Source organism: Lepus europaeus, chromosome 1 (assembly GCF_033115175.1).
Source record: "Lepus europaeus isolate LE1 chromosome 1, mLepTim1.pri, whole genome shotgun sequence".
Taxonomy (NCBI): Eukaryota; Metazoa; Chordata; class Mammalia; order Lagomorpha; family Leporidae; genus Lepus; species Lepus europaeus.
The window spans coordinates 5,349,030-5,362,467 of NC_084827.1; the positions used below are offsets into that span (position 1 = coordinate 5,349,030).

General features: G+C 36.9%; 1 protein-coding gene across 3 annotated transcripts in view; it reads right to left on the reverse strand.

Annotated features, from left to right (window-relative positions):
* The window catches only part of LOC133758523 (TRPM8 channel-associated factor 1), a 52,743-nt gene that overhangs the window by 29,758 nt on the left and 9,547 nt on the right, over positions 1 to 13,438 (reverse strand). The gene's annotated exons all lie outside the window — the stretch shown is intronic.

Sequence of the window (13,438 nt, forward strand, 5' to 3'; positions counted from 1 at the left end):
CTGTCTGTTTATTATCATTTTATTTGAAAGGCAGAGAGACAGAGATCCTCCACCCACTGGTTCACTCCCCAAACTGCTTGGGCCATCATCTGCTGCCCTCCCAAGATGCCCATCAGCAGGAAGCTTGATCAGAATAGGAGCCAGGACTCAACCAGGTGGTCCCTTATGGGATGCAGGTGCCCCGAGGGGCATTGTTTGTTTTTTTTTTTTTTTTTGACAGGCAGAGTGGACAGTGAGAGAGAGAGACAGAGAGAAAGGTCTTCCTTTGCTGTTGGTTCACCCTACAATGGCCAGTGCACCGCACTGATCCAAAGGCAGGAGCCAGGTGCTTCTCCTGGTCTCCCATGGGGTGCAGGGCCCAAGCACTTGGGCCATCCTCCACTGCCTTCCCAGGCCACAGCAGAGAGCTGGCCTGGAAGAGGGGCAACTAGGACAGGATCTGGTGCCCCGATCGGGACTAGAACCCGGTGTGCCAGCACCGCAGGCGGAGGATTAGCCTGTTGAGCTGCGGCGCCAGCCCCAAGGGGCATCTTAAGCACATTGGCCATGGGCCCAATCCAAGGAAGGAGGATTCAATGGGAAAGGGGCAGAGTATGACATCCTGTATAATTTAAGGGTTTCAGGAAACTCCACAAACTAGAGGTCAAGAGCTGTGTTTTATTCATATTCAGTTACCCACTTCAGTCATAAACAAGTGCTCTCTAATGTTCACGGGTGGACAGAGGTAAGAAATGAAGTCCCTAGGATCATTCCCCAGATAGCAGCAGCCTGATGTAAAATACAGATCAAATTATCAATTTCCTGTGCTGTGAGTTTTCTCTTCTCCCTCTTCTTTTAGTTTGTTCCCTAAGTCTTTGGTTTTCATTCTGTGTCTCCCAGCGCCTTTCTCGATGTCTGAGCTGGTTCTACTTTCTCTTTCTCAAACTCTATTTTACTAGCTCAGTTTTAAGTCATATATCCTTTCTTATTTCTACTTTCCCTTGAGTTTCTTTTTCCTTCTAATGTCTTGAATATCCCTGAGAAATGTAGTCCACCATGAAATCCTAAGAACACTGAAAAAATTTTTGAGATATTAAGTTCTGTCAGTGAGTGAACAGTTTATTAAAAAAATCTCCATTACAAAATAGGATATAGTTCTTGAAAAGGATGAGCTCAACCCATGCTTCAAAGAATGCTCTTAATATGCATGCTCAGTGAAAATCTTATGATCCTACTTTTTCAGAGCAAAACTATGACCATGTAGTTTTATGTTTATCTAAGCACAGAACAGAAAGTACATAGTTGGCTACCTCATGACGTGGGGAGATTGACCAGTAATCATTTTCTTTGGAACCTTGTGTTTTAAAAATGTTTCTAGTATCATTCTAGAATTAGGACTATCAATGTCATACCACTCTTAAGTATATACCCAATAGAAATGCATAGACGTTCAACAAAAACCATGTACTAGAAACTTCAGAGCAGCACCATCTACTGTAATCTAAGACTGGAAGCCACTCAAGTCCTATCCTCCCTGCTTTGTCAACCCTAGTTCCACCCTGGTCTCTATTAGTAGGGTACCATGACAGCAGAATGTTTAAACAAATTCACAGTGAAATACTGTACAGTAATCAGAATGATTTATATTATACCCAATATGGCTGAATCTCATCAACAGACTGTAGGATGAAAGAAGCCAGAAACAAAAAGCTTAGGTGTTGGACGATTATGTTCACAAAAATACAAAACAATTAAACCAACTTTCATATTAAAACTCAGAATAATGTTTGCGTCTGGGCAAAGTAGTGACTGGAAACAAGCATGGGGGGAATTTTTGATAATGGTTCTATTGGTAATGTTCTCTTAATGGATTTAAGCACTGGTCCAACGATTTGTTCTGTTTGTGAAAGTTGACTGAACTGCACATTTATGATTTACAAGCACACCTACAAACATTATACTTTAAGAAAGTATTTGATTATATTTAAGAAAGTATTTGATTTCTAGAAATGTAGTTGAAAAGATACTCTGAATCAAACTATTGATATTCTACATATTATCGATGCTATATATAGGGGTCAGCCTTGTGGCACAGCAGTTAAGCTTCTGCCCATGACACCAGCATCACATAGGGGTACAAGTTCATGTCCCAGCTGCTCAATTTTGACCCAGCTCCCTACTAAATGCATCTGGGAAAGCAGGGGAGGATGACTGACATACTCGGGTCCCTGCCACCCCCATGGGAGACCTGGAAGAAGCTCCTGGCTCTTGGCTTCAGCTTGGCCCCACACTGGCCATTGTGGGTATTCAGCAAGTGAACCAATGGATGGAAGATATCTCTTTCTCTCCCTCTCTCTCTGTAGCTCTGCCTTTCAAATAAATAAATAAATCTCTTAAAAATACTATATATATCATATATATATTAATATAATATGCATTGATATGTTGATATGAAAGTAAGGACTCTGTAAAGCCAAAACCAAACCAAAGTGAGGGAATATAGAAGGAGCCAACCACAAACCTGGCTTTCACACGATGTTTTTGCAAAATCTTAGAGAATTTATGACTCTGTGAAATTTCAAGTCTAGGATATTAAAACCAGGCTCACACAAAGTATATAATGTAAAGGACATCCCTATACAAAGCTGACACCAAAGGGGTGCTTCTACATGGAAAATGTATTTATTCCTTTTAGTATTTTTGTTGTTGTTGTTGCTCTGTTTGTTCTACATAAGACCACTGGTTGAACTCTGTAATCAATGCACAATCATTCTTAGGCGTTTAAAATTAACAGAAAAGTGATCTCTGTTAAACATAGGAGTGGGAATAAGAGAGGGAGGAGATATATAGGTTGGCACATGCTCACTCGGACTTACCTCCAATGGTGGAACTAGAAATGTGCCAGGGGATTTCAACTCAGTCTTACCAAGGAGGCAGGTACCAATGCCAGCACACTTGGTAAAGTGCTAAGTATAAACACACAACCGATCAAAAAGATAGGGTATGTGTCGAAGAGATTTCACAAATAAAACCAGTGTAAGCAAATAATGAAGGATAGAATTAAAAGGGAGAGAATGATCCTGCAGGGGAAGCAGGACACACAGCAGACTCATAGAATGGCAAACGCCCAAAACAACACTCCTGCCTCAGAATCAACCCTTGGGACATTCGGATCTGGCTAAAAGGTCCATGAGAGTCTCACAGGCATGGAAAGCCATGACACGATGGCAAAAAACAATCTAAATGAAAGACCCTGGCGAACAAGACCCGAGCAGAAGGAACAGGCCATCAAGGAGAGAGGTGCCTTTCTCTGAAGGGAGGAAGGAACCTCCACTGTGATACGGCCTTGACTAAACAAGTTCAGAGTCGGTGAACTCAAGGGGCTTCCATAGCCTAGACAGCTCATAGCAAGAGTCTCGGGTGGCTGCTCACATCATAAATAAGAGTGCCAATTGTTAAATCAACAACGGGAGTCACTGGGTACATGCTCCCCACGTAGAATCTCTGTCCTTAATGTGTTTTACTATGAAACTTAAAAACACTACTAGTCGAACAATACCCTATACCTTGTGTGGTTGTGTGAGTGCAGCCTGTTGAAATCCTTGCTCAGTATATACTAAGCTGATCTTCAGTATATGAAGGTAATTGAAAATGAAACTCGATGAAGGGTGGGATGGGAGAGGGAGTGGGAGAGGGGAGGGTCACGGGAGGGAGGGAGGTTGGCAGGGGGGAAGCCACAACAATACAAAAGTTGCGCTTTGTAAATTCACTTTTATTAAATAAAAAATAATAACTATATAAAAAACAAAAAACAAGAAAAAAAAAGAACTTAATACATTACCCTTTTAGTGTTTTTTATGTTCTACTTAAAACTATTGGTTGAACTCTGTAATTAATACACAATTATTCTTAGGTGTTTAATTAATGCTATAACTAGTACTCAAATAGTATTTTACACTTTATGTTTCTGTGTGGGTGCAAACTGTTGAAATCTTTACTTAAAATATGCTAAATTGATCTTCTGTATATAAAGATGATTGAAAATTAATCTTGATGTGAATGGAAGAGGAGAGGGGGTGAGAGAGGGGAGTGTTGTGGGTGCGAGGGAAGTTATGGGGGTGGGAAGCTATTGTAATCCATAAGCTGTGCTTTGGAAATTTATGTTCATTAAATAAAACTTAAAAAAAAATAAATTGCATGACATAGTAGAAATCAATGCAACTGTCTTAACCTTGATGAAAGGCTAATGGGGGTAGATCTCTAAGAATAAGTAACCACAAAGCAGTTCCTCAAAGAGATTTTTAATCTGAATTCATTCACTTCTGTGGATTGAAAAACCCTAAGCAAATGATTTAACAGGAAGTGGTCCTGGTTAGGTAGTGTTTTGAATAACTGAAGCAAAGACAGAAACATTTACATTCAATGCATCTACAAAGAATTTCTACAGAAAATAAAAATTCCAACACAAAAGAATTAGCTCATAAATATAATTTTAAAAATTGTACAACACTCAGGGAAACAGAACATGATGAAAGAGAACCTACATAGGCAAAAGATACCAGAGGGAGGCAGAATTTAGATACTAGAATCACTAGGCATGGAACACAAAATAATACGCTTAATACACTGAAAAATAAAAAGGAAACATGGAAACCTAAACAGAAATTAAGTATAATTTTAAAAGAATCAAATGGAATTTAAAATGAAAAATTACAATAGTCAAAAGAGAAGGATGCAAATAAAAATTTATTGAGGAAATTAACTAGAACACTAAACATAGTTGAAGAAACAATCTCTAGAGTAGAAGAAATTATTCATATTCAGTCTCAAAATGGAAAATGTGAAAGGGATAGAAGTCATGAAAGATACAGAAAGAAGAAGCAACGTATATGTGATCTGACCTCCAAATTGATATAATGGAAACATTGTAGAAGAGTTTATTATTGGGAACAATTATTACTATGATTTTCCCAGAGTTCTTTCCTTAGATCCAGGAAACTAACAAATCCAAGTAAGATAGATAAAAAGAAATACTTGGAGTGCCACTGCTTGTGATGTCGGCATCCCATATGAGTGCTGATTAGAGTACTGCCTGCTCTGCTTCTGATCCAGCTCCATACTAAGGTTCCTGGGAAAGCAATGGAAGATACCTCAAGCACTTAGGCTCCTGCCACCAGTATGGGAGACCCGGATGGAATTCTAGGTTCCTGGCTTTGGCCTGGCTCAGTCCCAGCCATTTTGGGGAGTGAACCAGTAGTTGAAAGGTCTCTTTCTCTCTCTCTCTAACTCTGCCTTTCAAATAAATAAATGTTAAAAATAAAATAAAAAGAAATACTTGAGAAGATGTTTGGAATAGAGATTAAGATACTGCTCGGGATGCCCACATTCCATACTGGAGTGCATGGGTTGGAGTTCTGACTCTGCTTCTGATTCCAGTTTCCTGCTGATATGTACCCAGGAGGCAGCAGGTGACAGGTCAAGTACGTGGGCCCATGCCACCCACATGGGAGACCTGGACTAAGTCAGAGCTCTGGACTTTGTCCTAGTCCAGTTCTGGTTGTAGCATACAATTGGGGAGTGAAACACTTGATGGGAGATAGCTGTCAGTCTGTATGTCTATTGTTCTCTCTTGTTTTGCCAACTTTCAAATTAAGAAAATAAGAAATACTCATGTGGATATATCATAGCGAATTCAGGATCAAAGGGCATTTAAGGGAAAAAGGGAAATTAAAAGTAGTCTGAGGGGGAGAGAAAGAACAGATCATTTATAAATGACTGATGATTAAGCTCTCCATTGTCTTCTCAGTAGGAAAAAAACACAGTAAAATAATATTTTCAAAAATGGTGATAGAATAATCAACCTATAATTCTATATCTGCCAATCTATATTCTATAAATATACTTTAAAATAGATTTCAAAATAACAAATACTGACAATTTATTATCAAAACCCTTGCATTAAGGGAAATACTAAAGCATGTATCTAAAGAGGAAAGTAAGTGATCTTATCAACTGAAACTCAAAGAGCAGTTTCAGAAAAGAAGAAACTTCACGGAAGGGAATCAAAAAAAAATCTATGTACAGGGCTGGGCCTTGTGGTGCAACAGGTTAGGTTGCTGTTTGGTGTGCTCACATCCCATATCAGAGCACTGGTTCAAGTCCCTGCTACTCCACTTCTGATCTAGCTCCCTGCCAATGCATCTGGGAAGCAGTGAATGTTGTCTCACATACTCAAGTGCCTGCCACCCATGTGGGAGACCTGAATGAAGTTTCAGGCTCTTGGTTTCAGTCTGACCCAGTCCTGGCTATTGCAGCCATTCAGGGACTGAACCAGCAGATGAAAGAGCTCTCTTTGTCTCTCTACCACTCTGCCTGCTATTAACAGATAGATAGATATATAGATCTTTTAAATCTTTTAAAAATGAATAGAATACTACAGATTCCACTTAAGTGACTAAATGATGTTTAATCTATGCATACACAAGAGAGACTCCATGATACTTGCAGAAAATAGTGGCTACAGGCCAGCGCCATGGCTTAACAGGCTAATCCTCCGCCTTGCAGCGCCGGCACACCGGGTTCTAGTCCCGGTTGGGGTGCCAGATTCTATCCCAGTTGCCCCTCTTCCAGGCCAGCTCTCTGCTATGGCCCGGGAAGACAGTGGAGGATGGCCCAAGTCCTTGGGCCCTGCACCCGCATGGGAGACCAGGAGAGGCACCTGGCTCCTGGCTTCAGATCAGCGAGATGTGCCAGCCGCAGCGGCCATTGGAGGGTGAACCAATGGCAAAAAGGAAAACCTTTCTCTCTGTCTCTCTCTCACACTATCCACTCTGCCTGTCCAAAAAAAAAAAAAAAAAGTGGCTACAAGGGTAAACAACTTAATAGTCATTTCAGTGCCTCTACTGATCTGGGAATAAAGTCATGTGGTTCAAGTCTCAACAAATAGTCACACTATGATTTAAATTGACACGTTAAAAAAACTCATGGCATATATAAAATAACTATGCCTCAAAAGTAAAGACTAAATTTTTGGAGAAAGGGTAAATCTAAAATGGACCAGTCCTAACAAAGCCTTCCATAGTGGGAAAGTAATTTCCTGGAACTTTATCTGCCCACTCCACTAACAACTCCTCTTAATAAACATTAATATCAATCAGAACATTTATAATTTTCAACCATAATATCTTGTATCCAAGCAAAAATTAAAAGGAAGGCTAAAAAGAAGGATAAATTGCTTGGAACTCAAGAGAAACAAAAAATAACGGAAACAAGCTCATCAGTGGTTCATATGTTTGAGATCTTAGACAAAGAACTTAAATCACCTCTGATTATATATGTTAAAAATTTTACATGAAAGGCTGGAGAATTTCAGCATGGAGCTAAAAGTCATAATAGAGAAAAATTTAAATTTCAGAAAAAAATGAAATCAGTAATTTAATGGGTAGATTTAATAGCATATTAGAAACCAAAGACCAGAAAATCGATGCACCATAGCAAAAGTCAGTAGAAAGCACCCAAAATAACATGAGAGAAGAAAGAATGATATATAAAAGGATGAAAAGGTATGGAAAGAGTATAATTGAATCATGAGACCTGGAGAAAAGTTAAAACATATTTGAAATCCGAGTTACAGAAGAGAGCAAATGGAATGGAAGCAATATTTTAATTATTTGTGTCTGAAAATTACCTAAGGAAGACAAACAAATCACCTACAAATTGAAGAAAATCTACTTTCTTCAAGCAAAATAAATACAAAGAAAATTACAAATAATACTATAAATAGTTTTATATTACAAATATAAATACGTATTATTATAAATATTATAAATATAAATACGAAATATATTACAAATACAAATAATACCCATAATACAAAAAATACAAATAATATTACAAATAAATACAAAGAAAATTGGGAACATCATAATCAAACTGCTGAAAAACAAATTCATAGAGAAAATTTGAAAAGCACACAGGAAAAAAGGCATTTTCTACTCAAAGGAATAAGGTACAGCAGATATTTCAGAAGTAATTATGAAAACAAGAACACAATGGAATTGTTAAAAAAATAAAATTTGCCAACCCAAAATTTTATGCATGGCAAAATATTACTGAAAAATAAGGGCAAAATAAAAGAGTTTTATAATCATTAAAGCTGAGTACAGATTAAAAATTCTAAGGGATAAGGAATTCTTCAGGTTTAAGAAAAACTGTTCCAGACAGGAGCAAAATACTATGGGCAAACACAAATACATATCCATTATTTAAATCAGACAATATAATGTCTTGTGGTATATAGCAGTGAAAATATAAAATATACTATGGTAGCACAATTGCATGAATGGGGTTAATGGAGATAAACTGTTAAAGTCTTGCACACTTGAAAATAGGTGAAAGTACTAATTTAAGGTAGATTGCAATGATTGATAGGCAAATTATACTATATATAGTAATGTTACAATGATAATTTTATAACAACAGAATAAAAGAAAAATAATATAAAATGTGTGTGTCAAAAGCAAAATAAATAAAAGAACAAAAACAGATGGAACAAGGAAATCACTGTGTAAATTTGTAGAGTTAAACCTAACTGTTAGAGACTGCATACTTATGTCCTCCATGCCAGAAATCTGGCCCACACCAGGCACTGCACATGCCAGCATCTTTACTTTGGACTTCCCAGCATACAGAACTATAGGAAATAAATATTCACAGTTTAAGCTATCAAGTCGAATGGCATTTTGTGATAATGGCCTGAACTAAGGCACCAATTATACCAATAGTTTATTATGTAAAAATAGATTTTAAAACCAATTAGAAGAAAACATTTGTTTAAAAGAGAAATACTTTAAATATAAGTACCTAGACATTGAAGGTAAAAGGATGGAAAAGATACACAAGCACTAACAAAAAAAAAACTGGTGTGATTGTGTTTCTAACAAGGAAAGTAAATATCACTGCAACAGTGTTACTTGACAGAGATAAAAGAGACTTTTCATGAGGCTAAAAGGGCCAATTTGGGGCTGGCACTGTAGAGTAACAGGTAAAACTGCCACCTGCAGTGCCAGCATCTTATATAGGGTCTAGTTCAACTCCCAGCTGCTCCACTTCTGATCCAGCTCCCTGCAAATGCGCCTAGGAAAGCAGCAGAAGATGCTCCAAGTCTTTGGGGCCTTGTACCCCTGTGGGAGACATGGAAGAAGCTCTTGGCTCCTGGCTTCAGATTAGCCCAGCTCTAGCCATTGCGGCCATTTGGGGAGTGAACCAGTGGATGGAAGATACCTCTCTTCCCCCTCACCCTGACACTGCCTCTCTGTAATGCTACCTTTCAAATAAACAAATATATATTAAAAATAAAATAAAAATAAAAGGACCAATCCAATAAAGCAATATGGTAGTCCTAAATATGTATACTTAATAACATAACTTCAAAATTCATCAAGCTAAATAGTCAGTAATAAAGAAAGTAAGACAATCCACATAGTTGAAGGTTTAAATATGTCTTCAATAATCATATAAAAAGTGCATTCAAAATCAGTAATGCAATATTGTGGTCTCTCATCTGGTTTCTGTAGGCACCTTCTATAAAGGTGACTTGATGTGTAAACAACTTAAATTGGTTTCTCTGTGGGGATGTAGTCTCTGGAGTGTCTTAGTCGGTTACTATCTTGCTTCCTCTCCAACAACTTTTCTTATTCCACCTAGAAATTAATGTTACGTTGTTAATCTCACATGGATAATCTATTTTCCCATCACCAGAGATCTGTAGGAGTCAAGTTTTCAAAATATACAGGAATTAGTTTTATACTCACTATTCTCCTTATCTTTTTGCATAACTCTTACCAATACCACATAACGTTTAACTACTAAAGTTGTGACATAAATATTGAAATGCGATAGGAAAAATTTTCCCACCTATTTATACTTGTTCAGTTTGTTTTAACTATTCTTGTGCCTTTGACTTTCCATATAAATAGCAAGTAAACTTAACAAGTTCTTTGAAACAAAAACTAAGCAAACAAATCTCTTGAGATTTTAATTGACATTGCATGAACTGTGTCCTGTTAGTTTTGTGCTGCTGTAACAGAACACCCGAGACCAAGTAATTTATGATGAATGGGCATTTTTTGACTCAGTTCTGAGGATAAGACAACCAAAATCCAGGGACCAGCCATCTGGGCAGAGCTTTCTTGCCTCATCATTCCATGGCAGAGGGGCAAGGAGAGGGCAAAATAGAGTAAAAGGTGGACAAACTCCCTTCTGGAACAAGCTCACCCCTGCTATGATGTCATTAATCTGTTCCCTCTGCAGTCATGACTTAATCACCTTCAGCAGCTTCCTCTTCTCAGCATTGTTGTAGTGGGGATTAAGTTTCCAATATATGCTTCTTGAGCAACACATTCAAACCATAGCCCTTGTTCAGTCTGGGAAGAAATGACATCTTCAGGACATTGAGTCTTTCCATCCATGAGCCTGCTATGTGATGCTATTTATTTAGCTCCTCTTGGATGTTTTGCATTGTTTTTCATTGTTTTCCTTACGATAATTGTTGTTAGATTTACAAGTACATTATATTTTTACTATCATTGTAAGTGTTTTCTTTGAAAAAAGATATTTTGTAACTTACTGTCTCTGGCATATAAAAATCCAGTTTCCTTTTACACATTGATTATCTTTTAATCAAACTTGATACAATTATTGTTAATTCTAATTTACCTGTATATTATATTATAGTTGATACATAGTCAATCATATCACCTGAAAGTGATGACAGTTTTTTCTCCTTTCCAATTTTTATACCTTTCATTTATTTTTCCTGTCTTAATGAATTGACTAAGACCTCCAGTACAATGTTGAAACAAAGTTAACAAGGGCATCTTGTTTTGGTTTCAAGATAATGGAGAAAAAGGTTTCACTATATCAATTTTAAATATGACCTTTGGTATAACTATTTTGTAAATATCTTCTTCATAATAAGGAAGAACAACTTTTCTTTTGGTAAGCATTTTATTATGAGTGGATATTTTATAAAATGCTTCTTCCTTAGCTATTGATAGTACCACATAAAATTTTTATTAAGTATATTAATGTGGTAAAGCATAGTATTTAATTTCAAATATTAAGGAAATTCTGTATTCTTTGAATGAATCTCTGGTAAATATGTAATAAGTTTAACACATAGATATGAATATAAATGTAAACATTAGATATTTGCTTCTATCTGTGTGAGTTGAGATTGGCCTGCAATTACCCTTTCTTGTATATTTATATCTGCTGTTGGTGTCAACATAAAATATGAATAGTATTCTTTCTGTTGCTGTTCTCTGGAAGAATTAGTGCAAGTTTTGAATTACTTGGTAATTGAATATTTCTTCAAATTACCTGCTTATCAAAAGGTTTTAAAATTATGAATTTAATTTCTTTAATGACTATGGGATTATTTAAGTTTTATTATGAGGCCAGTTTGGTAAGTTGTATTTTCCAAGATATTTAACCATTTCATATGCAGATTGTATATAAAAGAATAGATATATGAAAAAAATGTATTCAAAATTAACATAATAAAAGTGCTTATACTAGCCTCTCATCTGTTTTAAATCTTTCCATTATCTATTGCATATTCTATATTTCTTTTTAATTAATTTTGTCAGAACTTAGTCTGCTTTGTTATCTTCCTGTCTCCCTCCCTACCTGCTTACCTCACACACACACACCAACACACACACAAAGCTCTGTCTTTTTCTCGTTTTATTAATTCTTCCTGATTTCTCTGTACTTTTACATTTAGTTTCTAAGTTCTTAAACACATGGCTTATTAACTATGAACTTTACTTATTACATAAGAATTAAAGCTAGAATTTTCTATCAATTTTTATCTGTGTCTTACAATTTTTTTTAACTTTTATTTAATGAATATAAATTTCCAAAGTACAGCTTAAGGATTACAATGGCTTCCCCCCCATAACTTCCCTCCCACCCGCAACCCTCCCCTTTTCCACTCCCTCTCCCCTTCCATTCACATCAAGATTCATTTTCAATTCTCTTTATATACAGAAGATCAGTTTAGTATATATTAAGTAAAGATTTCAACAGTTTGCACCCACATAGAAACACAAAGTGAAAAATACTGTTTGAGTACTAGTTATAGCATTAAATCACAATGTACAGCACATTAAGGACAGAGATCCTACATGAGGAGTAAGTGCACAGTGATTCCTGTTGTTGACTTAACAATTTGACACTCTTGTTTATGGCGTCAGTAATCACCCTAGGCTCTTGTCATGAGCTGCCAAGGCTATGGAAGCCTTTAGAGTTTGCCGACTTTGATCTTATTCCGAGAGGGTCATAGTCAAAGTGGAAGTTCTCTCCTCCCTTCAGAGAAAGTTACCTCCTTCTTTGATGACCTGTTCTTTCCACTGGGATCTCACTCGCGGAGATCTTTCATTTAGGTCATTTTTTTTCCCCAGAGTGTCTTGGCTTTCTATGCCTAAAATACTCTCATGGGCTCTTGAGCCAGATCCAAATGCCTTAAGGGCTGATTCTGAGGCCAGAGTGCTATTTAGGACATCTGCCATTCTGAGTCTGCTGTGTATCCCGTTTCCCATGTTGGATCATTCTCTCCCTTTTTTATTCTATCGGTTAGTATTTGCAGACACTATTCTTGTTTATGTGATCCCTTTGACTCTGAGTCCTATCATTATGACCAATTATGAACAGAAATTGATCACTTGGACTAGTGAGATGGCATTGGTACATGCCACCTTGATGGGATTGAATTGGAATCCCCTGGTATGGTTCTAACTCTACCGTTTGGGGCAAGTCAGCTTGAACATGTCCCAAATTGTACATCTTTTCCCTCTCTTATTCCCACTCTTATGTTTAACAGCGATCACTTTTCAGTTTCAACACTTAAGAACACTTAAGAACACTTAAGAATAACTGTGTATTGATTACAGAATTCAACCAAAAGTATTAAGTAGAACAAACAAACAAAAAATACTAAGAGGGATAACATATTAAGTTGTTCATCAACAGTCAGGGCAAGGGCTGATCAAGTCACCATTTCTCAGTGTTCATTTCACTTTGACAGGTTTCCTTTTTGGTGCTCAGTTAGTTGTCACTGATCAGGGAGAACATATGATATTTGTCCCTTTGGGACTGGTTTAATTCACTCAGCATAATGTTTTCCAGATTCCTCCATCTTGTTGCAAATGACCGGATTTCATTGTTTTAGACTGCTGTATAGTATTCTATATAATACATGTCCCATAATTTCTTTATCCAGTCTGCTGTTGATGGGCATTTGGGTTGGTTCCAGGTCTTAACTATTGTAAATTGAGCTGCAATAAACATTAATGTGCAGAACGCTTTTTTGTTTGCCAATTTAATTTCCTTTGGGTAAATTCCAAGGAGTGGGATGGCTGGGTTGTATGGTAGGGTTATATTAAGGTTTCTGAGG